We start from the raw sequence: 27,175 nt of genomic DNA, 5'->3' as shown, positions 1-27,175 counted from the left end.
ACCAAGTTTGCCAAGAAGACTTTGAAAACGACAAAACAGTACGAATCGGCAGGTGATTTCTGAAATACGTCACCGCCTATTGTTGTGTAGGAGTGTAGAGTTCCAAATTTGATTTGTAAAAACGAATTTATTCCTTAGTCGTCTCGACTCGTCTCGTCTCGTCTCGTCCCGCAGAAGTTTGTCGTGCTTGGGCTGTCATATGGGCCACGACCCCAGCGGCAGCGAGCGGCAGTCGAGCAAAGTCGGGACAAGTCGGGACGGGGACAGGGACAGGTATAGGAATGGTGCGAATGCATTGCAAACTACGCAGACACCTGGTGTGAGGCGAGGCGAGGCGTGGCGAGGCGAGGCGAGGAAGCCCACATCGCTACCAGTGGGCCCTCCAGCACGACACTGCCACACCCCGCACAGGCCTTCCGCTGAACACCAGGGACAAGATGCGTCCTCCGCTAGTGTCGAAGGCTGCACGCGCCCAGCGAATGACAGGGGGTGCAACGAGCAGCAGTGCGTCTCACACACGCGGCGGTGCGCCCGCCAATTCGGCCGTCACTCTGCTGGGACGCCGGGCGCGCCTCCCCGCGCCGTCCTCGAGGAACTGGCGGTTGCGGAAGGAAGCGCTTTCGTCAAATGCGGCCGAAAACTAACATTTTGTGTGTTGGGAGAAAAGCCGAACGCGAATTCTGCCGTGCTCCTACATTAGATGAGCGCCAACGGCCATACCATGATGAATACACCGGTTCTCGTCCGATCACCGAAGTTAAGCATCATCGGGCCCGGCTAGTACTTGGATGGGTGACCGCCTGGGAAACCCGGGTGCTGTTGGCTCCCTTCCTGTTTTTTTTTTGTTATGTCGCCAGCCCAATTTTCAAACTACCTTTCTGTTGTGACAAAGATGCTTCCTTAAGCCTTTTAAACTACTGTAATGGTACGAAAATGCAGTAATTAACTCTGTTTGAGGGAGAATGTGCTAACCAAATTTGCCAAGAAGACTTTGAAAACGACAAAACAGTACGAATCGGCAGATGATTTCTGAAATACGTCACCGCCTATTGTTGTGTAGGAGTGTAGAGTTCCAAATTTGATTTGTAACCACGAATTTATTCCTTAGTCGTCTCGTCTCGTCTCGTCTCGTCTCGTCCCGCAGACGTTTGTCGTGCTTGCGCTGTCATATGGACCACGACCCGAGCGGCAGTCGAGCAAAGTCGGGACAAGTCGGGACGGGGACAGGGACAGGGATAGGAATGGTGCGAATGCACTGCAAACTACGCAGACACCTGGTGTGAGGCGAGGCGAGGCGAGGCGAGGCGAGGCGAGGAAGCCCACATCGCTACCAGTGGGCCCTCCAGCACGACACTGCCACACCCCGCACAGGCCTTCCGCTGAACACCAGGGACAAGATGCGTCCTCCGCTAGTGTCGAAGGCTGCACGCGCCCAGCGAATGACAGGGGGTGCAACGAACAGCAGTGCGTCTCACACACGCGGCGGTGCGCCCGCCAATTCGGCCGTCACTCTGCTGGGACGCCGGGCGCGCCTCCCCGCGCCGTCCTCGAGGAACTGGCGGTTGCGGAAGGAAGCGCTTTCGTCAAATGCGGCCGAAAACTAACATTTTGTGTGTTGGGAGAAAAGCCGAACGAGAATTCTGCCGTGCTCCTACATTAGATGAGCGCCAACGGCCATACCATGATGAATACACCGGTTCTCGTCCGATCACCGAAGTTAAGCATCATCGGGCACGGCTAGTACTTGGATGGGTGACCGCCTGGGAAACCCGGGTGCTGTTGGCTCCCTTCCTGTTTTTTTTTTTGTTATGTCGCCAGCCCAATTTTCAAACTACCTTTCTGTTGTGACAAAGATGCTTCCTTAAGCCTTTTAAACTACTGTAATGGTACGAAAATGCAGTAATTAACTCAGTTTGAGGGAGAATGTGCTAACCAAGTTTGCCAAGAAGACTTTGAAAACGACAAAACAGTACGAATCGGCAGGTGATTTCTGAAATACGTCACCGCCTATTGTTGTGTAGGAGTGTAGAGTTCCAAATTTGATTTGTAAAAACGAATTTATTCCTTAGTCGTCTCGACTCGTCTCGTCTCGTCTCGTCCCGCAGAAGTTTGTCGTGCTTGGGCTGTCATATGGGCCACGACCCCAGCGGCAGCGAGCGGCAGTCGAGCAAAGTCGGGACAAGTCGGGACGGGGACAGGGACAGGTATAGGAATGGTGCGAATGCATTGCAAACTACGCAGACACCTGGTGTGAGGCGAGGCGAGGCGTGGCGAGGCGAGGCGAGGAAGCCCACATCGCTACCAGTGGGCCCTCCAGCACGACACTGCCACACCCCGCACAGGCCTTCCGCTGAACACCAGGGACAAGATGCGTCCTCCGCTAGTGTCGAAGGCTGCACGCGCCCAGCGAATGACAGGGGGTGCAACGAGCAGCAGTGCGTCTCACACACGCGGCGGTGCGCCCGCCAATTCGGCCGTCACTCTGCTGGGACGCCGGGCGCGCCTCCCCGCGCCGTCCTCGAGGAACTGGCGGTTGCGGAAGGAAGCGCTTTCGTCAAATGCGGCCGAAAACTAACATTTTGTGTGTTGGGAGAAAAGCCGAACGAGAATTCTGCCGTGCTCCTACATTAGATGAGCGCCAACGGCCATACCATGATGAATACACCGGTTCTCGTCCGATCACCGAAGTTAAGCATCATCGGGCCCGGCTAGTACTTGGATGGGTGACCGCCTGGGAAACCCGGGTGCTGTTGGCTCCCTTCCTGTTTTTTTTTTTGTTATGTCGCCAGCCCAATTTTCAAACTACCTTTCTGTTGTGACAAAGATGCTTCCTTAAGCCTTTTAAACTACTGTAATGGTACGAAAATGCAGTAATTAACTCTGTTTGAGGGAGAATGTGCTAACCAAGTTTGCCAAGAAGACTTTGAAAACGACAAAACAGTACGAATCGGCAGATGATTTCTGAAATACGTCACCGCCTATTGTTGTGTAGGAGTGTAGAGTTCCAAATTTGATTTGTAACCACGAATTTATTCCTTAGTCGTCTCGTCTCGTCTCGTCTCGTCTCGTCCCGCAGACGTTTGTCGTGCTTGCGCTGTCATATGGACCACGACCCGAGCGGCAGTCGAGCAAAGTCGGGACAAGTCGGGACGGGGACAGGGACAGGGATAGGAATGGTGCGAATGCACTGCAAACTACGCAGACACCTGGTGTGAGGCGAGGCGAGGCGAGGCGAGGCGAGGCGAGGAAGCCCACATCGCTACCAGTGGGCCCTCCAGCACGACACTGCCACACCCCGCACAGGCCTTCCGCTGAACACCAGGGACAAGATGCGTCCTCCGCTAGTGTCGAAGGCTGCACGCGCCCAGCGAATGACAGGGGGTGCAACGAACAGCAGTGCGTCTCACACACGCGGCGGTGCGCCCGCCAATTCGGCCGTCACTCTGCTGGGACGCCGGGCGCGCCTCCCCGCGCCGTCCTCGAGGAACTGGCGGTTGCGGAAGGAAGCGCTTTCGTCAAATGCGGCCGAAAACTAACATTTTGTGTGTTGGGAGAAAAGCCGAACGAGAATTCTGCCGTGCTCCTACATTAGATGAGCGCCAACGGCCATACCATGATGAATACACCGGTTCTCGTCCGATCACCGAAGTTAAGCATCATCGGGCACGGCTAGTACTTGGATGGGTGACCGCCTGGGAAACCCGGGTGCTGTTGGCTCCCTTCCTGTTTTTTTTTTTGTTATGTCGCCAGCCCAATTTTCAAACTACCTTTCTGTTGTGACAAAGATGCTTCCTTAAGCCTTTTAAACTACTGTAATGGTACGAAAATGCAGTAATTAACTCAGTTTGAGGGAGAATGTGCTAACCAAGTTTGCCAAGAAGACTTTGAAAACGACAAAACAGTACGAATCGGCAGGTGATTTCTGAAATACGTCACCGCCTATTGTTGTGTAGGAGTGTAGAGTTCCAAATTTGATTTGTAAAAACGAATTTATTCCTTAGTCGTCTCGACTCGTCTCGTCTCGTCTCGTCCCGCAGAAGTTTGTCGTGCTTGGGCTGTCATATGGGCCACGACCCCAGCGGCAGCGAGCGGCAGTCGAGCAAAGTCGGGACAAGTCGGGACGGGGACAGGGACAGGTATAGGAATGGTGCGAATGCATTGCAAACTACGCAGACACCTGGTGTGAGGCGAGGCGAGGCGTGGCGAGGCGAGGCGAGGAAGCCCACATCGCTACCAGTGGGCCCTCCAGCACGACACTGCCACACCCCGCACAGGCCTTCCGCTGAACACCAGGGACAAGATGCGTCCTCCGCTAGTGTCGAAGGCTGCACGCGCCCAGCGAATGACAGGGGGTGCAACGAGCAGCAGTGCGTCTCACACACGCGGCGGTGCGCCCGCCAATTCGGCCGTCACTCTGCTGGGACGCCGGGCGCGCCTCCCCGCGCCGTCCTCGAGGAACTGGCGGTTGCGGAAGGAAGCGCTTTCGTCAAATGCGGCCGAAAACTAACATTTTGTGTGTTGGGAGAAAAGCCGAACGCGAATTCTGCCGTGCTCCTACATTAGATGAGCGCCAACGGCCATACCATGATGAATACACCGGTTCTCGTCCGATCACCGAAGTTAAGCATCATCGGGCACGGCTAGTACTTGGATGGGTGACCGCCTGGGAAACCCGGGTGCTGTTGGCTCCCTTCCTGTTTTTTTTTTGTTATGTCGCCAGCCCAATTTTCAAACTACCTTTCTGTTGTGACAAAGATGCTTCCTTAAGCCTTTTAAACTACTGTAATGGTACGAAAATGCAGTAATTAACTCTGTTTGAGGGAGAATGTGCTAACCAAGTTTGCCAAGAAGACTTTGAAAACGACAAAACAGTACGAATCGGCAGATGATTTCTGAAATACGTCACCGCCTATTGTTGTGTAGGAGTGTAGAGTTCCAAATTTGATTTGTAACCACGAATTTATTCCTTAGTCGTCTCGTCTCGTCTCGTCTCGTCTCGTCCCGCAGACGTTTGTCGTGCTTGCGCTGTCATATGGACCACGACCCGAGCGGCAGCGAGCGGCAGTCGAGCAAAGTCGGGACAAGTCGGGACGGGGACAGGGACAGGGATAGGAATGGTGCGAATGCACTGCAAACTACGCAGACACCTGGTGTGAGGCGAGGCGAGGCGAGGCGAGGCGAGGCGAGGAAGCCCACATCGCTACCAGTGGGCCCTCCAGCACGACACTGCCACACCCCGCACAGGCCTTCCGCTGAACACCAGGGACAAGATGCGTCCTCCGCTAGTGTCGAAGGCTGCACGCGCCCAGCGAATGACAGGGGGTGCAACGAACAGCAGTGCGTCTCACACACGCGGCGGTGCGCCCGCCAATTCGGCCGTCACTCTGCTGGGACGCCGGGCGCGCCTCCCCGCGCCGTCCTCGAGGAACTGGCGGTTGCGGAAGGAAGCGCTTTCGTCAAATGCGGCCGAAAACTAACATTTTGTGTGTTGGGAGAAAAGCCGAACGAGAATTCTGCCGTGCTCCTACATTAGATGAGCGCCAACGGCCATACCATGATGAATACACCGGTTCTCGTCCGATCACCGAAGTTAAGCATCATCGGGCACGGCTAGTACTTGGATGGGTGACCGCCTGGGAAACCCGGGTGCTGTTGGCTCCCTTCCTGTTTTTTTTTTTGTTAATTCGCCAGCCCAATTTTCAAACTACCTTTCTGTTGTGACAAAGATGCTTCCTTAAGCCTTTTAAACTACTGTAATGGTACGAAAATGCAGTAATTAACTCAGTTTGAGGGAGAATGTGCCAACCAATTTTGCCAAGAAGACTTTGAAAACGACAAAACAGTACGAATCGGCAGGTGATTTCTGAAATACGTCACCGCCTATTGTTGTGTAGGAGTGTAGAGTTCCAAATTTGATTTGTAAAAACGAATTTATTCCTTAGTCGTCTCGACTCGTCTCGTCTCGTCTCGTCCCGCAGAAGTTTGTCGTGCTTGGGCTGTCATATGGACCACGACCCCAGCGGCAGCGAGCGGCTGTCGAGCAAAGTCGGGACAAGTCGGGACGGGGACAGGGACAGGTATAGGAATGGTGCGAATGCATTGCAAACTACGCAGACACCTGGTGTGAGGCGAGGCGAGGCGTGGCGAGGCGAGGCGAGGAAGCCCACATCGCTACCAGTGGGCCCTCCAGCACGACACTGCCAAACCCCGCACAGGCCTTCCGCTGAACACCAGGGACAAGATGCGTCCTCCGCTAGTGTCGAAGGCTGCACGCGCCCAGCGAATGACAGGGGGTGCAACGAGCAGCAGTGCGTCTCACACACGCGGCGGTGCGCCCGCCAATTCGGCCGTCACTCTGCTGGAACGCCGGGCGCGCCTCCCCGCGCCGTCCTCGAGGAACTGGCGGTTGCGGAAGGAAGCGCTTTCGTCAAATGCGGCCGAAAACTAACATTTTGTGTGTTGGGAGAAAAGCCGAACGCGAATTCTGCCGTGCTCCTACATTAGATGAGCGCCAACGGCCATACCATGATGAATACAGCGGTTCTCGTCCGATCACCGAAGTTAAGCATCATCGGGCACGGCTAGTACTTGGATGGGTGACCGCCTGGGAAACCCGGGTGCTGTTGGCTCCCTTCCTGTTTTTTTTTTGTTATGTCGCCATCCCAATTTTCAAACTACCTTTCTGTTGTGACAAAGATGCTTCCTTAAGCCTTTTAAACTACTGTAATGGTACGAAAATGCAGTAATTAACTCTGTTTGAGGGAGAATGTGCTAACCAAGTTTGCCAAGAAGACTTTGAAAACGACAAAACAGTACGAATCGGCAGATGATTTCTGAAATACGTCACCGCCTATTGTTGTGTAGGAGTGTAGAGTTCCCAATTTGATTTGTAACCACGAATTTATTCCTTAGTCGTCTCGTCTCGTCTCGTCTCGTCTCGTCCCGCAGACGTTTGTCGTGCTTGCGCTGTCATATGGACCACGACCCGAGCGGCAGCGAGCGGCAGTCGAGCAAAGTCGGGACAAGTCGGGACGGGGACAGGGACAGGGATAGGAATGGTGCGAATGCACTGCAAACTACGCAGACACCTGGTGTGAGGCGAGGCGAGGCGTGGCGAGGCGAGGCGAGGAAGCCCACATCGCTACCAGTGGGCCCTCCAGCACGACACTGCCACACCCCGCACAGGCCTTCCGCTGAACACCAGGGACAAGATGCGTCCTCCGCTAGTGTCGAAGGCTGCACGCGCCCAGCGAATGACAGGGGGTGCAACGAGCAGCAGTGCGTCTCACACACGCGGCGGTGCGCCCGCCAATTCGGCCGTCACTCTGCTGGGACGCCGGGCGCGCCTCCCCGCGCCGTCCTCGAGGAACTGGCGGTTGCGGAAGGAAGCGCTTTCGTCAAATGCGGCCGAAAACTAACATTTTGTGTGTTGGGAGAAAAGCCGAACGAGAATTCTGCCGTGCTCCTACATTAGATGAGCGCCAACGGCCATACCATGATGAATACACCGGTTCTCGTCCGATCACCGAAGTTAAGCATCATCGGGCCCGGCTAGTACTTGGATGGGTGACCGCCTGGGAAACCCGGGTGCTGTTGGCTCCCTTCCTGTTTTTTTTTTTTGTTATGTCGCCAGCCCAATTTTCAAACTACCTTTCTGTTGTGACAAAGATGCTTCCTTAAGCCTTTTAAACTACTGTAATGGTACGAAAATGCAGTAATTAACTCTGTTTGAGGGAGAATGTGCTAACCAAGTTTGCCAAGAAGACTTTGAAAACGACAAAACAGTACGAATCGGCAGATGATTTCTGAAATACGTCACCGCCTATTGTTGTGTAGGAGTGTAGAGTTCCAAATTTGATTTGTAACCACGAATTTATTCCTTAGTCGTCTCGTCTCGTCTCGTCTCGTCTCGTCCCGCAGACGTTTGTCGTGCTTGCGCTGTCATATGGACCACGACCCGAGCGGCAGTCGAGCAAAGTCGGGACAAGTCGGGACGGGGACAGGGACAGGGATAGGAATGGTGCGAATGCACTGCAAACTACGCAGACACCTGGTGTGAGGCGAGGCGAGGCGAGGCGAGGCGAGGCGAGGAAGCCCACATCGCTACCAGTGGGCCCTCCAGCACGACACTGCCACACCCCGCACAGGCCTTCCGCTGAACACCAGGGACAAGATGCGTCCTCCGCTAGTGTCGAAGGCTGCACGCGCCCAGCGAATGACAGGGGGTGCAACGAACAGCAGTGCGTCTCACACACGCGGCGGTGCGCCCGCCAATTCGGCCGTCACTCTGCTGGGACGCCGGGCGCGCCTCCCCGCGCCGTCCTCGAGGAACTGGCGGTTGCGGAAGGAAGCGCTTTCGTCAAATGCGGCCGAAAACTAACATTTTGTGTGTTGGGAGAAAAGCCGAACGAGAATTCTGCCGTGCTCCTACATTAGATGAGCGCCAACGGCCATACCATGATGAATACACCGGTTCTCGTCCGATCACCGAAGTTAAGCATCATCGGGCACGGCTAGTACTTGGATGGGTGACCGCCTGGGAAACCCGGGTGCTGTTGGCTCCCTTCCTGTTTTTTTTTTTTGTTATGTCGCCAGCCCAATTTTCAAACTACCTTTCTGTTGTGACAAAGATGCTTCCTTAAGCCTTTTAAACTACTGTAATGGTACGAAAATGCAGTAATTAACTCAGTTTGAGGGAGAATGTGCTAACCAAGTTTGCCAAGAAGACTTTGAAAACGACAAAACAGTACGAATCGGCAGGTGATTTCTGAAATACGTCACCGCCTATTGTTGTGTAGGAGTGTAGAGTTCCAAATTTGATTTGTAAAAACGAATTTATTCCTTAGTCGTCTCGACTCGTCTCGTCTCGTCTCGTCCCGCAGAAGTTTGTCGTGCTTGGGCTGTCATATGGGCCACGACCCCAGCGGCAGCGAGCGGCAGTCGAGCAAAGTCGGGACAAGTCGGGACGGGGACAGGGACAGGTATAGGAATGGTGCGAATGCATTGCAAACTACGCAGACACCTGGTGTGAGGCGAGGCGAGGCGTGGCGAGGCGAGGCGAGGAAGCCCACATCGCTACCAGTGGGCCCTCCAGCACGACACTGCCACACCCCGCACAGGCCTTCCGCTGAACACCAGGGACAAGATGCGTCCTCCGCTAGTGTCGAAGGCTGCACGCGCCCAGCGAATGACAGGGGGTGCAACGAGCAGCAGTGCGTCTCACACACGCGGCGGTGCGCCCGCCAATTCGGCCGTCACTCTGCTGGGACGCCGGGCGCGCCTCCCCGCGCCGTCCTCGAGGAACTGGCGGTTGCGGAAGGAAGCGCTTTCGTCAAATGCGGCCGAAAACTAACATTTTGTGTGTTGGGAGAAAAGCCGAACGCGAATTCTGCCGTGCTCCTACATTAGATGAGCGCCAACGGCCATACCATGATGAATACACCGGTTCTCGTCCGATCACCGAAGTTAAGCATCATCGGGCACGGCTAGTACTTGGATGGGTGACCGCCTGGGAAACCCGGGTGCTGTTGGCTCCCTTCCTGTTTTTTTTTTGTTATGTCGCCAGCCCAATTTTCAAACTACCTTTCTGTTGTGACAAAGATGCTTCCTTAAGCCTTTTAAACTACTGTAATGGTACGAAAATGCAGTAATTAACTCTGTTTGAGGAAGAATGTGCTAACCAAGTTTGCCAAGAAGACTTTGAAAACGACAAAACAGTACGAATCGGCAGATGATTTCTGAAATACGTCACCGCCTATTGTTGTGTAGGAGTGTAGAGTTCCAAATTTGATTTGTAACCACGAATTTATTCCTTAGTCGTCTCGTCTCGTCTCGTCTCGTCTCGTCCCGCAGAAGTTTGTCGTGCTTGGGCTGTCATATGGACCACGACCCGAGCGGCAGCGAGCGGCAGTCGAGCAAAGTCGGGACAAGTCGGGACGGGGACAGGGACAGGGATAGGAATGGTGCGAATGCACTGCAAACTACGCAGACACCTGGTGTGAGGCGAGGCGAGGCGAGGCGAGGTGAGGCGAGGAAGCCCACATCGCTACCAGTGGGCCCTCCAGCACGACACTGCCACACCCCGCACAGGCCTTCCGCTGAACACCAGGGACAAGATGCGTCCTCCGCTAGTGTCGAAGGCTGCACGCGCCCAGCGAATGACAGGGGGTGCAACGAACAGCAGTGCGTCTCACACACGCGGCGGTGCGCCCGCCAATTCGGCCGTCACTCTGCTGGGACGCCGGGCGCGCCTCCCCGCGCCGTCCTCGAGGAACTGGCGGTTGCGGAAGGAAGCGCTTTCGTCAAATGCGGCCGAAAACTAACATTTTGTGTGTTGGGAGAAAAGCCGAACGAGAATTCTGCCGTGCTCCTACATTAGATGAGCGCCAACGGCCATACCATGATGAATACACCGGTTCTCGTCCGATCACCGAAGTTAAGCATCATCGGGCACGGCTAGTACTTGGATGGGTGACCGCCTGGGAAACCCGGGTGCTGTTGGCTCCCTTCCTGTTTTTTTTTTTGTTAATTCGCCAGCCCAATTTTCAAACTACCTTTCTGTTGTGACAAAGATGCTTCCTTAAGCCTTTTAAACTACTGTAATGGTACGAAAATGCAGTAATTAACTCAGTTTGAGGGAGAATGTGCTAACCAAGTTTGCCAAGAAGACTTTGAAAACGACAAAACAGTACGAATCGGCAGGTGATTTCTGAAATACGTCACCGCCTATTGTTGTGTAGGAGTGTAGAGTTCCAAATTTGATTTGTAAAAACGAATTTATTCCTTAGTCGTCTCGAGTCGTCTCGTCTCGTCTCGTCCCGCAGAAGTTTGTCGTGCTTGGGCTGTCATATGGACCACGACCCCAGCGGCAGCGAGCGGCAGTCGAGCAAAGTCGGGACAAGTCGGGACGGGGACAGGGACAGGTATAGGATTGGTGCGAATGCATTGCAAACTACGCAGACACCTGGTGTGAGGCGAGGCGAGGCGTGGCGAGGCGAGGCGAGGAAGCCCACATCGCTACCAGTGGGCCCTCCAGCACGACACTGCCAAACCCCGCACAGGCCTTCCGCTGAACACCAGGGACAAGATGCGTCCTCCGCTAGTGTCGAAGGCTGCACGCGCCCAGCGAATGACAGGGGGTGCAACGAGCAGCAGTGCGTCTCACACACGCGGCGGTGCGCCCGCCAATTCGGCCGTCACTCTGCTGGAACGCCGGGCGCGCCTCCCCGCGCCGTCCTCGAGGAACTGGCGGTTGCGGAAGGAAGCGCTTTCGTCAAATGCGGCCGAAAACTAACATTTTGTGTGTTGGGAGAAAAGCCGAACGCGAATTCTGCCGTGCTCCTACATTAGATGAGCGCCAACGGCCATACCATGATGAATACAGCGGTTCTCGTCCGATCACCGAAGTTAAGCATCATCGGGCACGGCTAGTACTTGGATGGGTGACCGCCTGGGAAACCCGGGTGCTGTTGGCTCCCTTCCTGTTTTTTTTTTGTTATGTCGCCATCCCAATTTTCAAACTACCTTTCTGTTGTGACAAAGATGCTTCCTTAAGCCTTTTAAACTACTGTAATGGTACGAAAATGCAGTAATTAACTCTGTTTGAGGGAGAATGTGCTAACCAAGTTTGCCAAGAAGACTTTGAAAACGACAAAACAGTACGAATCGGCAGATGATTTCTGAAATACGTCACCGCCTATTGTTGTGTAGGAGTGTAGAGTTCCCAATTTGATTTGTAACCACGAATTTATTCCTTAGTCGTCTCGTCTCGTCTCGTCTCGTCTCGTCCCGCAGACGCTTGTCGTGCTTGCGCTGTCATATGGACCACGACCCGAGCGGCAGCGAGCGGCAGTCGAGCAAAGTCGGGACAAGTCGGGACGGGGACAGGGACAGGGATAGGAATGGTGCGAATGCACTGCAAACTACGCAGACACCTGGTGTGAGGCGAGGCGAGGCGAGGCGAGGCGAGGCGAGGAAGCCCACATCGCTACCAGTGGGCCCTCCAGCACGACACTGCCACACCCCGCACAGGCCTTCCGCTGAACACCAGGGACAAGATTCGTCCTCCGCTAGTGTCGAAGGCTGCACGCGCCCAGCGAATGACAGGGGGTGCAACGAACAGCAGTGCGTCTCACACACGCGGCGGTGCGCCCGCCAATTCGGCCGTCACTCTGCTGGGACGCCGGGCGCGCCTCCCCGCGCCGTCCTCGAGGAACTGGCGGTTGCGGAAGGAAGCGCTTTCGTCAAATGCGGCCGAAAACTAACATTTTGTGTGTTGGGAGAAAAGCCGAACGAGAATTCTGCCGTGCTCCTACATTAGATGAGCGCCAACGGCCATACCATGATGAATACACCGGTTCTCGTCCGATCACCGAAGTTAAGCATCATCGGGCCCGGCTAGTACTTGGATGGGTGACCGCCTGGGAAACCCGGGTGCTGTTGGCTCCCTTCCTGTTTTTTTTTTTGTTATGTCGCCAGCCCAATTTTCAAACTACCTTTCTGTTGTGACAAAGATGCTTCCTTAAGCCTTTTAAACTACTGTAATGGTACGAAAATGCAGTAATTAACTCAGTTTGAGGGAGAATGTGCTAACCAAGTTTGCCAAGAAGACTTTGAAAACGACAAAACAGTACGAATCGGCAGGTGATTTCTGAAATACGTCACCGCCTATTGTTGTGTAGGAGTGTAGAGTTCCAAATTTGATTTGTAAAAACGAATTTATTCCTTAGTCGTCTCGACTCGTCTCGTCTCGTCTCGTCCCGCAGAAGTTTGTCGTGCTTGGGCTGTCATATGGGCCACGACCCCAGCGGCAGCGAGCGGCAGTCGAGCAAAGTCGGGACAAGTCGGGACGGGGACAGGGACAGGTATAGGAATGGTGCGAATGCATTGCAAACTACGCAGACACCTGGTGTGAGGCGAGGCGAGGCGTGGCGAGGCGAGGCGAGGAAGCCCACATCGCTACCAGTGGGCCCTCCAGCACGACACTGCCACACCCCGCACAGGCCTTCCGCTGAACACCAGGGACAAGATGCGTCCTCCGCTAGTGTCGAAGGCTGCACGCGCCCAGCGAATGACAGGGGGTGCAACGAGCAGCAGTGCGTCTCACACACGCGGCGGTGCGCCCGCCAATTCGGCCGTCACTCTGCTGGGACGCCGGGCGCGCCTCCCCGCGCCGTCCTCGAGGAACTGGCGGTTGCGGAAGGAAGCGCTTTCGTCAAATGCGGCCGAAAACTAACATTTTGTGTGTTGGGAGAAAAGCCGAACGCGAATTCTGCCGTGCTCCTACATTAGATGAGCGCCAACGGCCATACCATGATGAATACACCGGTTCTCGTCCGATCACCGAAGTTAAGCATCATCGGGCCCGGCTAGTACTTGGATGGGTGACCGCCTGGGAAACCCGGGTGCTGTTGGCTCCCTTCCTGTTTTTTTTTTGTTATGTCGCCAGCCCAATTTTCAAACTACCTTTCTGTTGTGACAAAGATGCTTCCTTAAGCCTTTTAAACTACTGTAATGGTACGAAAATGCAGTAATTAACTCAGTTTGAGGGAGAATGTGCTAACCAAGTTTGCCAAGAAGACTTTGAAAACGACAAAACAGTACGAATCGGCAGATGATTTCTGAAATACGTCACCGCCTATTGTTGTGTAGGAGTGTAGAGTTCCAAATTTGATTTGTAACCACGAATTTATTCCTTAGTCGTCTCGTCTCGTCTCGTCTCGTCTCGTCCCGCAGACGTTTGTCGTGCTTGCGCTGTCATATGGACCACGACCCGAGCGGCAGTCGAGCAAAGTCGGGACAAGTCGGGACGGGGACAGGGACAGGGATAGGAATGGTGCGAATGCACTGCAAACTACGCAGACACCTGGTGTGAGGCGAGGCGAGGCGAGGCGAGGCGAGGCGAGGAAGCCCACATCGCTACCAGTGGGCCCTCCAGCACGACACTGCCACACCCCGCACAGGCCTTCCGCTGAACACCAGGGACAAGATGCGTCCTCCGCTAGTGTCGAAGGCTGCACGCGCCCAGCGAATGACAGGGGGTGCAACGAACAGCAGTGCGTCTCACACACGCGGCGGTGCGCCCGCCAATTCGGCCGTCACTCTGCTGGGACGCCGGGCGCGCCTCCCCGCGCCGTCCTCGAGGAACTGGCGGTTGCGGAAGGAAGCGCTTTCGTCAAATGCGGCCGAAAACTAACATTTTGTGTGTTGGGAGAAAAGCCGAACGAGAATTCTGCCGTGCTCCTACATTAGATGAGCGCCAACGGCCATACCATGATGAATACACCGTTTCTCGTCCGATCACCGAAGTTAAGCATCATCGGGCACGGCTAGTACTTGGATGGGTGACCGCCTGGGAAACCCGGGTGCTGTTGGCTCCCTTCCTGTTTTTTTTTTTGTTATGTCGCCAGCCCAATTTTCAAACTACCTTTCTGTTGTGACAAAGATGCTTCCTTAAGCCTTTTAAACTACTGTAATGGTACGAAAATGCAGTAATTAACTCAGTTTGAGGGAGAATGTGCTAACCAAGTTTGCCAAGAAGACTTTGAAAACGACAAAACAGTACGAATCGGCAGGTGATTTCTGAAATACGTCACCGCCTATTGTTGTGTAGGAGTGTAGAGTTCCAAATTTGATTTGTAAAAACGAATTTATTCCTTAGTCGTCTCGACTCGTCTCGTCTCGTCTCGTCCCGCAGAAGTTTGTCGTGCTTGGGCTGTCATATGGGCCACGACCCCAGCGGCAGCGAGCGGCAGTCGAGCAAAGTCGGGACAAGTCGGGACGGGGACAGGGACAGGTATAGGAATGGTGCGAATGCATTGCAAACTACGCAGACACCTGGTGTGAGGCGAGGCGAGGCGTGGCGAGGCGAGGCGAGGAAGCCCACATCGCTACCAGTGGGCCCTCCAGCACGACACTGCCACACCCCGCACAGGCCTTCCGCTGAACACCAGGGACAAGATGCGTCCTCCGCTAGTGTCGAAGGCTGCACGCGCCCAGCGAATGACAGGGGGTGCAACGAGCAGCAGTGCGTCTCACACACGCGGCGGTGCGCCCGCCAATTCGGCCGTCACTCTGCTGGGACGCCGGGCGCGCCTCCCCGCGCCGTCCTCGAGGAACTGGCGGTTGCGGAAGGAAGCGCTTTCGTCAAATGCGGCCGAAAACTAACATTTTGTGTGTTGGGAGAAAAGCCGAACGAGAATTCTGCCGTGCTCCTACATTAGATGAGCGCCAACGGCCATACCATGATGAATACACCGGTTCTCGTCCGATCACCGAAGTTAAGCATCATCGGGCCCGGCTAGTACTTGGATGGGTGACCGCCTGGGAAACCCGGGTGCTGTTGGCTCCCTTCCTGTTTTTTTTTTTGTTATGTCGCCAGCCCAATTTTCAAACTACCTTTCTGTTGTGACAAAGATGCTTCCTTAAGCCTTTTAAACTACTGTAATGGTACGAAAATGCAGTAATTAACTCTGTTTGAGGGAGAATGTGCTAACCAAGTTTGCCAAGAAGACTTTGAAAACGACAAAACAGTACGAATCGGCAGATGATTTCTGAAATACGTCACCGCCTATTGTTGTGTAGGAGTGTAGAGTTCCAAATTTGATTTGTAACCACGAATTTATTCCTTAGTCGTCTCGTCTCGTCTCGTCTCGTCTCGTCCCGCAGACGTTTGTCGTGCTTGCGCTGTCATATGGACCACGACCCGAGCGGCAGTCGAGCAAAGTCGGGACAAGTCGGGACGGGGACAGGGACAGGGATAGGAATGGTGCGAATGCACTGCAAACTACGCAGACACCTGGTGTGAGGCGAGGCGAGGCGAGGCGAGGCGAGGCGAGGAAGCCCACATCGCTACCAGTGGGCCCTCCAGCACGACACTGCCACACCCCGCACAGGCCTTCCGCTGAACACCAGGGACAAGATGCGTCCTCCGCTAGTGTCGAAGGCTGCACGCGCCCAGCGAATGACAGGGGGTGCAACGAACAGCAGTGCGTCTCACACACGCGGCGGTGCGCCCGCCAATTCGGCCGTCACTCTGCTGGGACGCCGGGCGCGCCTCCCCGCGCCGTCCTCGAGGAACTGGCGGTTGCGGAAGGAAGCGCTTTCGTCAAATGCGGCCGAAAACTAACATTTTGTGTGTTGGGAGAAAAGCCGAACGAGAATTCTGCCGTGCTCCTACATTAGATGAGCGCCAACGGCCATACCATGATGAATACACCGGTTCTCGTCCGATCACCGAAGTTAAGCATCATCGGGCACGGCTAGTACTTGGATGGGTGACCGCCTGGGAAACCCGGGTGCTGTTGGCTCCCTTCCTGTTTTTTTTTTTGTTATGTCGCCAGCCCAATTTTCAAACTACCTTTCTGTTGTGACAAAGATGCTTCCTTAAGCCTTTTAAACTACTGTAATGGTACGAAAATGCAGTAATTAACTCAGTTTGAGGGAGAATGTGCTAACCAAGTTTGCCAAGAAGACTTTGAAAACGACAAAACAGTACGAATCGGCAGGTGATTTCTGAAATACGTCACCGCCTATTGTTGTGTAGGAGTGTAGAGTTCCAAATTTGATTTGTAAAAACGAATTTATTCCTTAGTCGTCTCGACTCGTCTCGTCTCGTCTCGTCCCGCAGAAGTTTGTCGTGCTTGGGCTGTCATATGGGCCACGACCCCAGCGGCAGCGAGCGGCAGTCGAGCAAAGTCGGGACAAGTCGGGACGGGGACAGGGACAGGTATAGGAATGGTGCGAATGCATTGCAAACTACGCAGACACCTGGTGTGAGGCGAGGCGAGGCGTGGCGAGGCGAGGCGAGGAAGCCCACATCGCTACCAGTGGGCCCTCCAGCACGACACTGCCACACCCCGCACAGGCCTTCCGCTGAACACCAGGGACAAGATGCGTCCTCCGCTAGTGTCGAAGGCTGCACGCGCCCAGCGAATGACAGGGGGTGCAACGAGCAGCAGTGCGTCTCACACACGCGGCGGTGCGCCCGCCAATTCGGCCGTCACTCTGCTGGGACGCCGGGCGCGCCTCCCCGCGCCGTCCTCGAGGAACTGGCGGTTGCGGAAGGAAGCGCTTTCGTCAAATGCGGCCGAAAACTAACATTTTGTGTGTTGGGAGAAAAGCCGAACGAGAATTCTGCCGTGCTCCTACATTAGATGAGCGCCAACGGCCATACCATGATGAATACACCGGTTCTCGTCCGATCACCGAAGTTAAGCATCATCGGGCCCGGCTAGTACTTGGATGGGTGACCGCCTGGGAAACCCGGGTGCTGTTGGCTCCCTTCCTGTTTTTTTTTTGTTATGTCGCCAGCCCAATTTTCAAACTACCTTTCTGTTGTGACAAAGATGCTTCCTTAAGCCTTTTAAACTACTGTAATGGTACGAAAATGCAGTAATTAACTCTGTTTGAGGGAGAATGTGCTAACCAAGTTTGCCAAGAAGACTTTGAAAACGACAAAACAGTACGAATCGGCAGATGATTTCTGAAATACGTCACCGCCTATTGTTGTGTAGGAGTGTAGAGGTCCAAATTTGATTTGTAACCACGAATTTATTCCTTAGTCGTCTCGTCTCGTCTCGTCTCGTCTCGTCCCGCAGACGTTTGTCGTGCTTGCGCTGTCATATGGACCACGACCCGAGCGGCAGCGAGCGGCAGTCGAGCAAAGTCGGGACAAGTCGGGACGGGGACAGGGACAGGGATAGGAATGGTGCGAATGCACTGCAAACTACGCAGACACCTGGTGTGAGGCGAGGCGAGGCGAGGCGAGGCGAGGCGAGGAAGCCCACATCGCTACCAGTGGGCCCTCCAGCACGACACTGCCACACCCCGCACAGGCCTTCCGCTGAACACCAGGGACAAGATGCGTCCTCCGCTAGTGTCGAAGGCTGCACGCGCCCAGCGAATGACAGGGGGTGCAACGAACAGCAGTGCGTCTCACACACGCGGCGGTGCGCCCGCCAATTCGGCCGTCACTCTGCTGGGACGCCGGGCGCGCCTCCCCGCGCCGTCCTCGAGGAACTGGCGGTTGCGGAAGGAAGCGCTTTCGTCAAATGCGGCCGAAAACTAACATTTTGTGTGTTGGGAGAAAAGCCGAACGAGAATTCTGCCGTGCTCCTACATTAGATGAGCGCCAACGGCCATACCATGATGAATACACCGGTTCTCGTCCGATCACCGAAGTTAAGCATCATCGGGCACGGCTAGTACTTGGATGGGTGACCGCCTGGGAAACCCGGGTGCTGTTGGCTCCCTTCCTGTTTTTTTTTTTGTTAATTCGCCAGCCCAATTTTCAAACTACCTTTCTGTTGTGACAAAGATGCTTCCTTAAGCCTTTTAAACTACTGTAATGGTACGAAAATGCAGTAATTAACTCAGTTTGAGGGAGAATGTGCCAACCAATTTTGCCAAGAAGACTTTGAAAACGACAAAACAGTACGAATCGGCAGGTGATTTCTGAAATACGTCACCGCCTATTGTTGTGTAGGAGTGTAGAGTTCCAAATTTGATTTGTAAAAACGAATTTATTCCTTAGTCGTCTCGACTCGTCTCGTCTCGTCTCGTCCCGCAGAAGTTTGTCGTGCTTGGGCTGTCATATGGACCACGACCCCAGCGGCAGCGAGCGGCTGTCGAGCAAAGTTGGGACAAGTCGGGACGGGGACAGGGACAGGTATAGGAATGGTGCGAATGCATTGCAAACTACGCAGACACCTGGTGTGAGGCGAGGCGAGGCGTGGCGAGGCGAGGCGAGGAAGCCCACATCGCTACCAGTGGGCCCTCCAGCACGACACTGCCAAACCCCGCACAGGCCTTCCGCTGAACACCAGGGACAAGATGCGTCCTCCGCTAGTGTCGAAGGCTGCACGCGCCCAGCGAATGACAGGGGGTGCAACGAGCAGCAGTGCGTCTCACACACGCGGCGGTGCGCCCGCCAATTCGGCCGTCACTCTGCTGGAACGCCGGGCGCGCCTCCCCGCGCCGTCCTCGAGGAACTGGCGGTTGCGGAAGGAAGCGCTTTCGTCAAATGCGGCCGAAAACTAACATTTTGTGTGTTGGGAGAAAAGCCGAACGCGAATTCTGCCGTGCTCCTACATTAAATGAGCGCCAACGGCCATACCATGATGAATACAGCGGTTCTCGTCCGATCACCGAAGTTAAGCATCATCGGGCACGGCTAGTACTTGGATGGGTGACCGCCTGGGAAACCCGGGTGCTGTTGGCTCCCTTCCTGTTTTTTTTTTGTTATGTCGCCATCCCAATTTTCAAACTACCTTTCTGTTGTGACAAAGATGCTTCCTTAAGCCTTTTAAACTACTGTAATGGTACGAAAATGCAGTAATTAACTCTGTTTGAGGGAGAATGTGCTAACCAAGTTTGCCAAGAAGACTTTGAAAACGACAAAACAGTACGAATCGGCAGATGATTTCTGAAATACGTCACCGCCTATTGTTGTGTAGGAGTGTAGAGTTCCCAATTTGATTTGTAACCACGAATTTATTCCTTAGTCGTCTCGTCTCGTCTCGTCTCGTCTCGTCCCGCAGACGCTTGTCGTGCTTGCGCTGTCATATGGACCACGACCCGAGCGGCAGCGAGCGGCAGTCGAGCAAAGTCGGGACAAGTCGGGACGGGGACAGGGACAGGGATAGGAATGGTGCGAATGCACTGCAAACTACGCAGACACCTGGTGTGAGGCGAGGCGAGGCGTGGCGAGGCGAGGCGAGGAAGCCCACATCGCTACCAGTGGGCCCTCCAGCACGACACTGCCACACCCCGCACAGGCCTTCCGCTGAACACCAGGGACAAGATGCGTCCTCCGCTAGTGTCGAAGGCTGCACGCGCCCAGCGAATGACAGGGGGTGCAACGAACAGCAGTGCGTCTCACACACGCGGCGGTGCGCCCGCCAATTCGGCCGTCACTCTGCTGGGACGCCGGGCGCGCCTCCCCGCGCCGTCCTCGAGGAACTGGCGGTTGCGGAAGGAAGCGCTTTCGTCAAATGCGGCCGAAAACTAACATTTTGTGTGTTGGGAGAAAAGCCGAACGAGAATTCTGCCGTGCTCCTACATTAGATGAGCGCCAACGGCCATACCATGATGAATACACCGGTTCTCGTCCGATCACCGAAGTTAAGCATCATCGGGCACGGCTAGTACTTGGATGGGTGACCGCCTGGGAAACCCGGGTGCTGTTGGCTCCCTTCCTGTTTTTTTTTTTGTTATGTCGCCAGCCCAATTTTCAAACTACCTTTCTGTTGTGACAAAGATGCTTCCTTAAGCCTTTTAAACTACTGTAATGGTACGAAAATGCAGTAATTAACTCAGTTTGAGGGAGAATGTGCTAACCAAGTTTGCCAAGAAGACTTTGAAAACGACAAAACAGTACGAATCGGCAGGTGATTTCTGAAATACGTCACCGCCTATTGTTGTGTAGGAGTGTAGAGTTCCAAATTTGATTTGTAAAAACGAATTTATTCCTTAGTCGTCTCGACTCGTCTCGTCTCGTCTCGTCCCGCAGAAGTTTGTCGTGCTTGGGCTGTCATATGGGCCACGACCCCAGCGGCAGCGAGCGGCAGTCGAGCAAAGTCGGGACAAGTCGGGACGGGGACAGGGACAGGTATAGGAATGGTGCGAATGCATTGCAAACTACGCAGACACCTGGTGTGAGGCGAGGCGAGGCGTGGCGAGGCGAGGCGAGGAAGCCCACATCGCTACCAGTGGGCCCTCCAGCACGACACTGCCACACCCCGCACAGGCCTTCCGCTGAACACCAGGGACAAGATGCGTCCTCCGCTAGTGTCGAAGGCTGCACGCGCCCAGCGAATGACAGGGGGTGCAACGAGCAGCAGTGCGTCTCACACACGCGGCGGTGCGCCCGCCAATTCGGCCGTCACTCTGCTGGGACGCCGGGCGCGCCTCCCCGCGCCGTCCTCGAGGAACTGGCGGTTGCGGAAGGAAGCGCTTTCGTCAAATGCGGCCGAAAACTAACATTTTGTGTGTTGGGAGAAAAGCCGAACGCGAATTCTGCCGTGCTCCTACATTAGATGAGCGCCAACGGCCATACCATGATGAATACACCGGTTCTCGTCCGATCACCGAAGTTAAGCATCATCCGGCACGGCTAGTACTTGGATGGGTGACCGCCTGGGAAACCCGGGTGCTGTTGGCTCCCTTCCTGTTTTTTTTTTGTTATGTCGCCAGCCCAATTTTCAAACTACCTTTCTGTTGTGACAAAGATGCTTCCTTAAGCCTTTTAAACTACTGTAATGGTACGAAAATGCAGTAATTAACTCTGTTTGAGGAAGAATGTGCTAACCAAGTTTGCCAAGAAGACTTTGAAAACGACAAAACAGTACGAATCGGCAGATGATTTCTGAAATACGTCACCGCCTATTGTTGTGTAGGAGTGTAGAGAGCCAAATTTGATTTGTAACCACGAATTTATTCCTTAGTCGTCTCGTCTCGTCTCGTCTCGTCTCGTCTCGTCCCGCAGACGTTTGTCGTGCTTGCGCTGTCATATGGACCACGACCCGAGCGGCAGCGAGCGGCAGTCGAGCAAAGTCGGGACAAGTCGGGACGGGGACAGGGACAGGGATAGGAATGGTGCGAATGCACTGCAAACTACGCAGACACCTGGTGTGAGGCGAGGCGAGGCGAGGCGAGGTGAGGCGAGGAAGCCCACATCGCTACCAGTGGGCCCTCCAGCACGACACTGCCACACCCCGCACAGGCCTTCCGCTGAACACCAGGGACAAGATGCGTCCTCCGCTAGTGTCGAAGGCTGCACGCGCCCAGCGAATGACAGGGGGTGCAACGAACAGCAGTGCGTCTCACACACGCGGCGGTGCGCCCGCCAATTCGGCCGTCACTCTGCTGGGACGCCGGGCGCGCCTCCCCGCGCCGTCCTCGAGGAACTGGCGGTTGCGGAAGGAAGCGCTTTCGTCAAATGCGGCCGAAAACTAACATTTTGTGTGTTGGGAGAAAAGCCGAACGAGAATTCTGCCGTGCTCCTACATTAGATGAGCGCCAACGGCCATACCATGATGAATACACCGGTTCTCGTCCGATCACCGAAGTTAAGCATCATCGGGCACGGCTAGTACTTGGATGGGTGACCGCCTGGGAAACCCGGGTGCTGTTGGCTCCCTTCCTGTTTTTTTTTTTGTTAATTCGCCAGCCCAATTTTCAAACTACCTTTCTGTTGTGACAAAGATGCTTCCTTAAGCCTTTTAAACTACTGTAATGGTACGAAAATGCAGTAATTAACTCAGTTTGAGGGAGAATGTGCTAACCAAGTTTGCCAAGAAGACTTTGAAAACGACAAAACAGTACGAATCGGCAGGTGATTTCTGAAATACGTCACCGCCTATTGTTGTGTAGGAGTGTAGAGTTCCAAATTTGATTTGTAAAAACGAATTTATTCCTTAGTCGTCTCGACTCGTCTCGTCTCGTCTCGTCCCGCAGAAGTTTGTCGTGCTTGGGCTGTCATATGGACCACGACCCCAGCGGCAGCGAGCGGCAGTCGAGCAAAGTCGGGACAAGTCGGGACGGGGACAGGGACAGGTATAGGAATGGTGCGAATGCATTGCAAACTACGCAGACACCTGGTGTGAGGCGAGGCGAGGCGTGGCGAGGCGAGGCGAGGAAGCCCACATCGCTACCAGTGGGCCCTCCAGCACGACACTGCCAAACCCCGCACAGGCCTTCCGCTGAACACCAGGGACAAGATGCGTCCTCCGCTAGTGTCGAAGGCTGCACGCGCCCAGCGAATGACAGGGGGTGCAACGAGCAGCAGTGCGTCTCACACACGCGGCGGTGCGCCCGCCAATTCGGCCGTCACTCTGCTGGAACGCCGGGCGCGCCTCCCCGCGCCGTCCTCGAGGAACTGGCGGTTGCGGAAGGAAGCGCTTTCGTCAAATGCGGCCGAAAACTAACATTTTGTGTGTTGGGAGAAAAGCCGAACGCGAATTCTGCCGTGCTCCTACATTAGATGAGCGCCAACGGCCATACCATGATGAATACAGCGGTTCTCGTCCGATCACCGAAGTTAAGCATCATCGGGCACGGCTAGTACTTGGATGGGTGACCGCCTGGGAAACCCGGGTGCTGTTGGCTCCCTTCCTGTTTTTTTTTTGTTATGTCGCCATCCCAATTTTCAAACTACCTTTCTGTTGTGACAAAGATGCTTCCTTAAGCCTTTTAAACTACTGTAATGGTACGAAAATGCAGTAATTAACTCTGTTTGAGGGAGAATGTGCTAACCAAGTTTGCCAAGAAGACTTTGAAAACGACAAAACAGTACGAATCGGCAGATGATTTCTGAAATACGTCACCGCCTATTGTTGTGTAGGAGTGTAGAGTTCCCAATTTGATTTGTAACCACGAATTTATTCCTTAGTCGTCTCGTCTCGTCTCGTCTCGTCTCGTCCCGCAGACGCTTGTCGTGCTTGCGCTGTCATATGGACCACGACCCGAGCGGCAGCGAGCGGCAGTCGAGCAAAGTCGGGACAAGTCGGGACGGGGACAGGGACAGGGATAGGAATGGTGCGAATGCACTGCAAACTACGCAGACACCTGGTGTGAGGCGAGGCGAGGCGAGGCGAGGCGAGGCGAGGAAGCCCACATCGCTACCAGTGGGCCCTCCAGCACGACACTGCCACACCCCGCACAGGCCTTCCGCTGAACACCAGGGACAAGATGCGTCCTCCGCTAGTGTCGAAGGCTGCACGCGCCCAGCGAATGACAGGGGGTGCAACGAACAGCAGTGCGTCTCACACACGCGGCGGTGCGCCCGCCAATTCGGCCGTCACTCTGCTGGGACGCCGGGCGCGCCTCCCCGCGCCGTCCTCGAGGAACTGGCGGTTGCGGAAGGAAGCGCTTTCGTCAAATGCGGCCGAAAACTAACATTTTGTGTGTTGGGAGAAAAGCCGAACGCGAATTCTGCCGTGCTCCTACATTAGATGAGCGCCAACGGCCATACCATGATGAATACACCGGTTCTCGTCCGATCACCGAAGTTAAGCATCATCGGGCACGGCTAGTACTTGGATGGGTGACCGCCTGGGAAACCCGGGTGCTGTTGGCTCCCTTCCTGTTTTTTTTTTGTTAATTCGCCAGCCCAATTTTCAAACTACCTTTCTGTTGTGACAAAGATGCTTCCTTAAGCCTTTTAAACTACTGTAATGGTACGAAAATGCAGTAATTAACTCAGTTTGAGGGAGAATGTGCTAACCAAGTTTGCCAAGAAGACTTTGAAAACGACAAAACAGTACGAATCGGCAGGTGATTTCTGAAATACGTCACCGCCTATTGTTGTGTAGGAGTGTAGAGTTCCAAATTTGATTTGTAAAAACGAATTTATTCCTTAGTCGTCTCGACTCGTCTCGTCTCGTCTCGTCCCGCAGAAGTTTGTCGTGCTTGGGCTGTCATATGGACCACGACCCCAGCGGCAGCGAGCGGCAGTCGAGCAAAGTCGGGACAAGTCGGGACGGGGACAGGGACAGGTATAGGAATGGTGCGAATGCATTGCAAACTACGCAGACACCTGGTGTGAGGCGAGGCGAGGCGTGGCGAGGCGAGGCGAGGAAGCCCACATCGCTACCAGTGGGCCCTCCAGCACGACACTGCCAAACCCCGCACAGGCCTTCCGCTGAACACCAGGGACAAGATGCGTCCTCCGCTAGTGTCGAAGGCTGCACGCGCCCAGCGAATGACAGGGGGTGCAACGAGCAGCAGTGCGTCTCACACACGCGGCGGTGCGCCCGCCAATTCGGCCGTCACTCTGCTGGAACGCCGGGCGCGCCTCCCCGCGCCGTCCTCGAGGAACTGGCGGTTGCGGAAGGAAGCGCTTTCGTCAAATGCGGCCGAAAACTAACATTTTGTGTGTTGGGAGAAAAGCCGAACGCGAATTCTGCCGTGCTCCTACATTAGATGAGCGCCAACGGCCATACCATGATGAATACAGCGGTTCTCGTCCGATCACCGAAGTTAAGCATCATCGGGCACGGCTAGTACTTGGATGGGTGACCGCCTGGGAAACCCGGGTGCTGTTGGCTCCCTTCCTGTTTTTTTTTTGTTATGTCGCCATCCCAATTTTCAAACTACCTTTCTGTTGTGACAAAGATGCTTCCTTAAGCCTTTTAAACTACTGTAATGGTACGAAAATGCAGTAATTAACTCTGTTTGAGGGAGAATGTGCTAACCAAGTTTGCCAAGAAGACTTTGAAAACGACAAAACAGTACGAATCGGCAGATGATTTCTGAAATACGTCACCGCCTATTGTTGTGTAGGAGTGTAGAGTTCCAAATTTGATTTGTAAAAACGAATTTATTCCTTAGTCGTCTCGACTCGTCTCGTCTCGTCTCGTCCCGCAGAAGTTTGTCGTGCTTGGGCTGTCATATGGGCCACGACCCCAGCGGCAGCGAGCGGCAGTCGAGCAAAGTCGGGACAAGTCGGGACGGGGACAGGGACAGGTATAGGAATGGTGCGAATGCATTGCAAACTACGCAGACACCTGGTGTGAGGCGAGGCGAGGCGTGGCGAGGCGAGGCGAGGAAGCCCACATCGCTACCAGTGGGCCCTCCAGCACGACACTGCCACACCCCGCACAGGCCTTCCGCTGAACACCAGGGACAAGATGCGTCCTCCGCTAGTGTCGAAGGCTGCACGCGCCCAGCGAATGACAGGGGGTGCAACGAGCAGCAGTGCGTCTCACACACGCGGCGGTGCGCCCGCCAATTCGGCCGTCACTCTGCTGGGACGCCGGGCGCGCCTCCCCGCGCCGTCCTCGAGGAACTGGCGGTTGCGGAAGGAAGCGCTTTCGTCAAATGCGGCCGAAAACTAACATTTTGTGTGTTGGGAGAAAAGCCGAACGCGAATTCTGCCGTGCTCCTACATTAGATGAGCGCCAACGGCCATACCATGATGAATACACCGGTTCTCGTCCGATCACCGAAGTTAAGCATCATCGGGCACGGCTAGTACTTGGATGGGTGACCGCCTGGGAAACCCGGGTGCTGTTGGCTCCCTTCCTGTTTTTTTTTTGTTATGTCGCCAGCCCAATTTTCAAACTACCTTTCTGTTGTGACAAAGATGCTTCCTTAAGCCTTTTAAACTACTGTAATGGTACGAAAATGCAGTAATTAACTCAGTTTGAGGGAGAATGTGCTAACCAAGTTTGCCAAGAAGACTTTGAAAACGACAAAACAGTACGAATCGGCAGGTGATTTCTGAAATACGTCACCGCCTATTGTTGTGTAGGAGTGTAGAGTTCCAAATTTGATTTGTAAAAACGAATTTATTCCTTAGTCGTCTCGACTCGTCTCGTCTCGTCTCGTCCCGCAGAAGTTTGTCGTGCTTGGGCTGTCATATGGACCACGACCCCAGCGGCAGCGAGCGGCAGTCGAGCAAAGTCGGGACAAGTCGGGACGGGGACAGGGACAGGTATAGGAATGGTGCGAATGCATTGCAAACTACGCAGACACCTGGTGTGAGGCGAGGCGAGGCGTGGCGAGGCGAGGCGAGGAAGCCCACATCGCTACCAGTGGGCCCTCCAGCACGACACTGCCAAACCCCGCACAGGCCTTCCGCTGAACACCAGGGACAAGATGCGTCCTCCGCTAGTGTCGAAGGCTGCACGCGCCCAGCGAATGACAGGGGGTGCAACGAGCAGCAGTGCGTCTCACACACGCGGCGGTGCGCCCGCCAATTCGGCCGTCACTCTGCTGGAACGCCGGGCGCGCCTCCCCGCGCCGTCCTCGAGGAACTGGCGGTTGCGGAAGGAAGCGCTTTCGTCAAATGCGGCCGAAAACTAACATTTTGTGTGTTGGGAGAAAAGCCGAACGCGAATTCTGCCGTGCTCCTACATTAGATGAGCGCCAACGGCCATACCATGATGAATACAGCGGTTCTCGTCCGATCACCGAAGTTAAGCATCATCGGGCACGGCTAGTACTTGGATGGGTGACCGCCTGGGAAACCCGGGTGCTGTTGGCTCCCTTCCTGTTTTTTTTTTGTTATGTCGCCATCCCAATTTTCAAACTACCTTTCTGTTGTGACAAAGATGCTTCCTTAAGCCTTTTAAACTACTGTAATGGTACGAAAATGCAGTAATTAACTCTGTTTGAGGGAGAATGTGCTAACCAAGTTTGCCAAGAAGACTTTGAAAACGACAAAACAGTACGA

The 27,175-nt window shown here is 54.6% G+C and overlaps 28 non-coding genes across 28 annotated transcripts; all 28 read left to right on the top strand.

Annotated features, from left to right (window-relative positions):
• The first annotated feature begins 706 nt into the window (after positions 1 to 706).
• LOC126088875 (5S ribosomal RNA) lies at positions 707 to 825 on the top strand. Its single transcript, XR_007520223.1, has one exon. It is a non-coding gene; the product is annotated as a 5S ribosomal RNA (ribosomal RNA).
• An 841-nt stretch (positions 826 to 1,666) lies between these two features.
• Positions 1,667 to 1,785, top strand: LOC126089263 (5S ribosomal RNA). Its single transcript, XR_007520595.1, has one exon. It is a non-coding gene; the product is annotated as a 5S ribosomal RNA (ribosomal RNA).
• Positions 1,786 to 2,637: 852 nt separating this feature from the next.
• On the top strand, positions 2,638 to 2,756 carry LOC126088873 (5S ribosomal RNA). The gene has a single exon (XR_007520221.1). It is a non-coding gene; the product is annotated as a 5S ribosomal RNA (ribosomal RNA).
• Positions 2,757 to 3,598: 842 nt separating this feature from the next.
• LOC126089261 (5S ribosomal RNA) lies at positions 3,599 to 3,717 on the top strand. The gene has a single exon (XR_007520594.1). It is a non-coding gene; the product is annotated as a 5S ribosomal RNA (ribosomal RNA).
• An 852-nt stretch (positions 3,718 to 4,569) lies between these two features.
• On the top strand, positions 4,570 to 4,688 carry LOC126089259 (5S ribosomal RNA). Its single transcript, XR_007520592.1, has one exon. It is a non-coding gene; the product is annotated as a 5S ribosomal RNA (ribosomal RNA).
• An 851-nt stretch (positions 4,689 to 5,539) lies between these two features.
• Positions 5,540 to 5,658, top strand: LOC126089258 (5S ribosomal RNA). The gene has a single exon (XR_007520591.1). It is a non-coding gene; the product is annotated as a 5S ribosomal RNA (ribosomal RNA).
• Positions 5,659 to 6,510: 852 nt separating this feature from the next.
• On the top strand, positions 6,511 to 6,629 carry LOC126089430 (5S ribosomal RNA). Its single transcript, XR_007520756.1, has one exon. It is a non-coding gene; the product is annotated as a 5S ribosomal RNA (ribosomal RNA).
• Positions 6,630 to 7,480: 851 nt separating this feature from the next.
• LOC126088872 (5S ribosomal RNA) lies at positions 7,481 to 7,599 on the top strand. The gene has a single exon (XR_007520220.1). It is a non-coding gene; the product is annotated as a 5S ribosomal RNA (ribosomal RNA).
• An 843-nt stretch (positions 7,600 to 8,442) lies between these two features.
• Positions 8,443 to 8,561, top strand: LOC126089257 (5S ribosomal RNA). The gene has a single exon (XR_007520590.1). It is a non-coding gene; the product is annotated as a 5S ribosomal RNA (ribosomal RNA).
• An 853-nt stretch (positions 8,562 to 9,414) lies between these two features.
• On the top strand, positions 9,415 to 9,533 carry LOC126089256 (5S ribosomal RNA). Its single transcript, XR_007520589.1, has one exon. It is a non-coding gene; the product is annotated as a 5S ribosomal RNA (ribosomal RNA).
• Positions 9,534 to 10,384: 851 nt separating this feature from the next.
• Positions 10,385 to 10,503, top strand: LOC126089255 (5S ribosomal RNA). Its single transcript, XR_007520588.1, has one exon. It is a non-coding gene; the product is annotated as a 5S ribosomal RNA (ribosomal RNA).
• Positions 10,504 to 11,355: 852 nt separating this feature from the next.
• Positions 11,356 to 11,474, top strand: LOC126089429 (5S ribosomal RNA). Its single transcript, XR_007520755.1, has one exon. It is a non-coding gene; the product is annotated as a 5S ribosomal RNA (ribosomal RNA).
• An 851-nt stretch (positions 11,475 to 12,325) lies between these two features.
• On the top strand, positions 12,326 to 12,444 carry LOC126088870 (5S ribosomal RNA). The gene has a single exon (XR_007520219.1). It is a non-coding gene; the product is annotated as a 5S ribosomal RNA (ribosomal RNA).
• Positions 12,445 to 13,296: 852 nt separating this feature from the next.
• LOC126088869 (5S ribosomal RNA) lies at positions 13,297 to 13,415 on the top strand. Its single transcript, XR_007520218.1, has one exon. It is a non-coding gene; the product is annotated as a 5S ribosomal RNA (ribosomal RNA).
• An 841-nt stretch (positions 13,416 to 14,256) lies between these two features.
• LOC126089457 (5S ribosomal RNA) lies at positions 14,257 to 14,375 on the top strand. The gene has a single exon (XR_007520780.1). It is a non-coding gene; the product is annotated as a 5S ribosomal RNA (ribosomal RNA).
• An 852-nt stretch (positions 14,376 to 15,227) lies between these two features.
• On the top strand, positions 15,228 to 15,346 carry LOC126088868 (5S ribosomal RNA). Its single transcript, XR_007520217.1, has one exon. It is a non-coding gene; the product is annotated as a 5S ribosomal RNA (ribosomal RNA).
• Positions 15,347 to 16,188: 842 nt separating this feature from the next.
• On the top strand, positions 16,189 to 16,307 carry LOC126089254 (5S ribosomal RNA). Its single transcript, XR_007520587.1, has one exon. It is a non-coding gene; the product is annotated as a 5S ribosomal RNA (ribosomal RNA).
• Positions 16,308 to 17,159: 852 nt separating this feature from the next.
• Positions 17,160 to 17,278, top strand: LOC126088867 (5S ribosomal RNA). Its single transcript, XR_007520216.1, has one exon. It is a non-coding gene; the product is annotated as a 5S ribosomal RNA (ribosomal RNA).
• Positions 17,279 to 18,129: 851 nt separating this feature from the next.
• LOC126089253 (5S ribosomal RNA) lies at positions 18,130 to 18,248 on the top strand. The gene has a single exon (XR_007520586.1). It is a non-coding gene; the product is annotated as a 5S ribosomal RNA (ribosomal RNA).
• An 852-nt stretch (positions 18,249 to 19,100) lies between these two features.
• LOC126089428 (5S ribosomal RNA) lies at positions 19,101 to 19,219 on the top strand. The gene has a single exon (XR_007520754.1). It is a non-coding gene; the product is annotated as a 5S ribosomal RNA (ribosomal RNA).
• An 851-nt stretch (positions 19,220 to 20,070) lies between these two features.
• On the top strand, positions 20,071 to 20,189 carry LOC126089252 (5S ribosomal RNA). The gene has a single exon (XR_007520585.1). It is a non-coding gene; the product is annotated as a 5S ribosomal RNA (ribosomal RNA).
• An 852-nt stretch (positions 20,190 to 21,041) lies between these two features.
• On the top strand, positions 21,042 to 21,160 carry LOC126089456 (5S ribosomal RNA). The gene has a single exon (XR_007520779.1). It is a non-coding gene; the product is annotated as a 5S ribosomal RNA (ribosomal RNA).
• Positions 21,161 to 22,016: 856 nt separating this feature from the next.
• Positions 22,017 to 22,135, top strand: LOC126089251 (5S ribosomal RNA). Its single transcript, XR_007520584.1, has one exon. It is a non-coding gene; the product is annotated as a 5S ribosomal RNA (ribosomal RNA).
• Positions 22,136 to 22,987: 852 nt separating this feature from the next.
• LOC126089427 (5S ribosomal RNA) lies at positions 22,988 to 23,106 on the top strand. The gene has a single exon (XR_007520753.1). It is a non-coding gene; the product is annotated as a 5S ribosomal RNA (ribosomal RNA).
• Positions 23,107 to 23,957: 851 nt separating this feature from the next.
• On the top strand, positions 23,958 to 24,076 carry LOC126089250 (5S ribosomal RNA). Its single transcript, XR_007520583.1, has one exon. It is a non-coding gene; the product is annotated as a 5S ribosomal RNA (ribosomal RNA).
• An 851-nt stretch (positions 24,077 to 24,927) lies between these two features.
• Positions 24,928 to 25,046, top strand: LOC126089426 (5S ribosomal RNA). The gene has a single exon (XR_007520752.1). It is a non-coding gene; the product is annotated as a 5S ribosomal RNA (ribosomal RNA).
• Positions 25,047 to 25,897: 851 nt separating this feature from the next.
• On the top strand, positions 25,898 to 26,016 carry LOC126089248 (5S ribosomal RNA). The gene has a single exon (XR_007520581.1). It is a non-coding gene; the product is annotated as a 5S ribosomal RNA (ribosomal RNA).
• Positions 26,017 to 26,867: 851 nt separating this feature from the next.
• Positions 26,868 to 26,986, top strand: LOC126089425 (5S ribosomal RNA). Its single transcript, XR_007520751.1, has one exon. It is a non-coding gene; the product is annotated as a 5S ribosomal RNA (ribosomal RNA).
• Positions 26,987 to 27,175: the final 189 nt, after the last annotated feature.

This window comes from Schistocerca cancellata, chromosome 6 (genome assembly GCF_023864275.1).
Source record: "Schistocerca cancellata isolate TAMUIC-IGC-003103 chromosome 6, iqSchCanc2.1, whole genome shotgun sequence".
NCBI lineage: Eukaryota > Metazoa > Arthropoda > Insecta > Orthoptera > Acrididae > Schistocerca > Schistocerca cancellata.
This window is presented reverse-complemented; position numbering and strand designations above follow the sequence as displayed.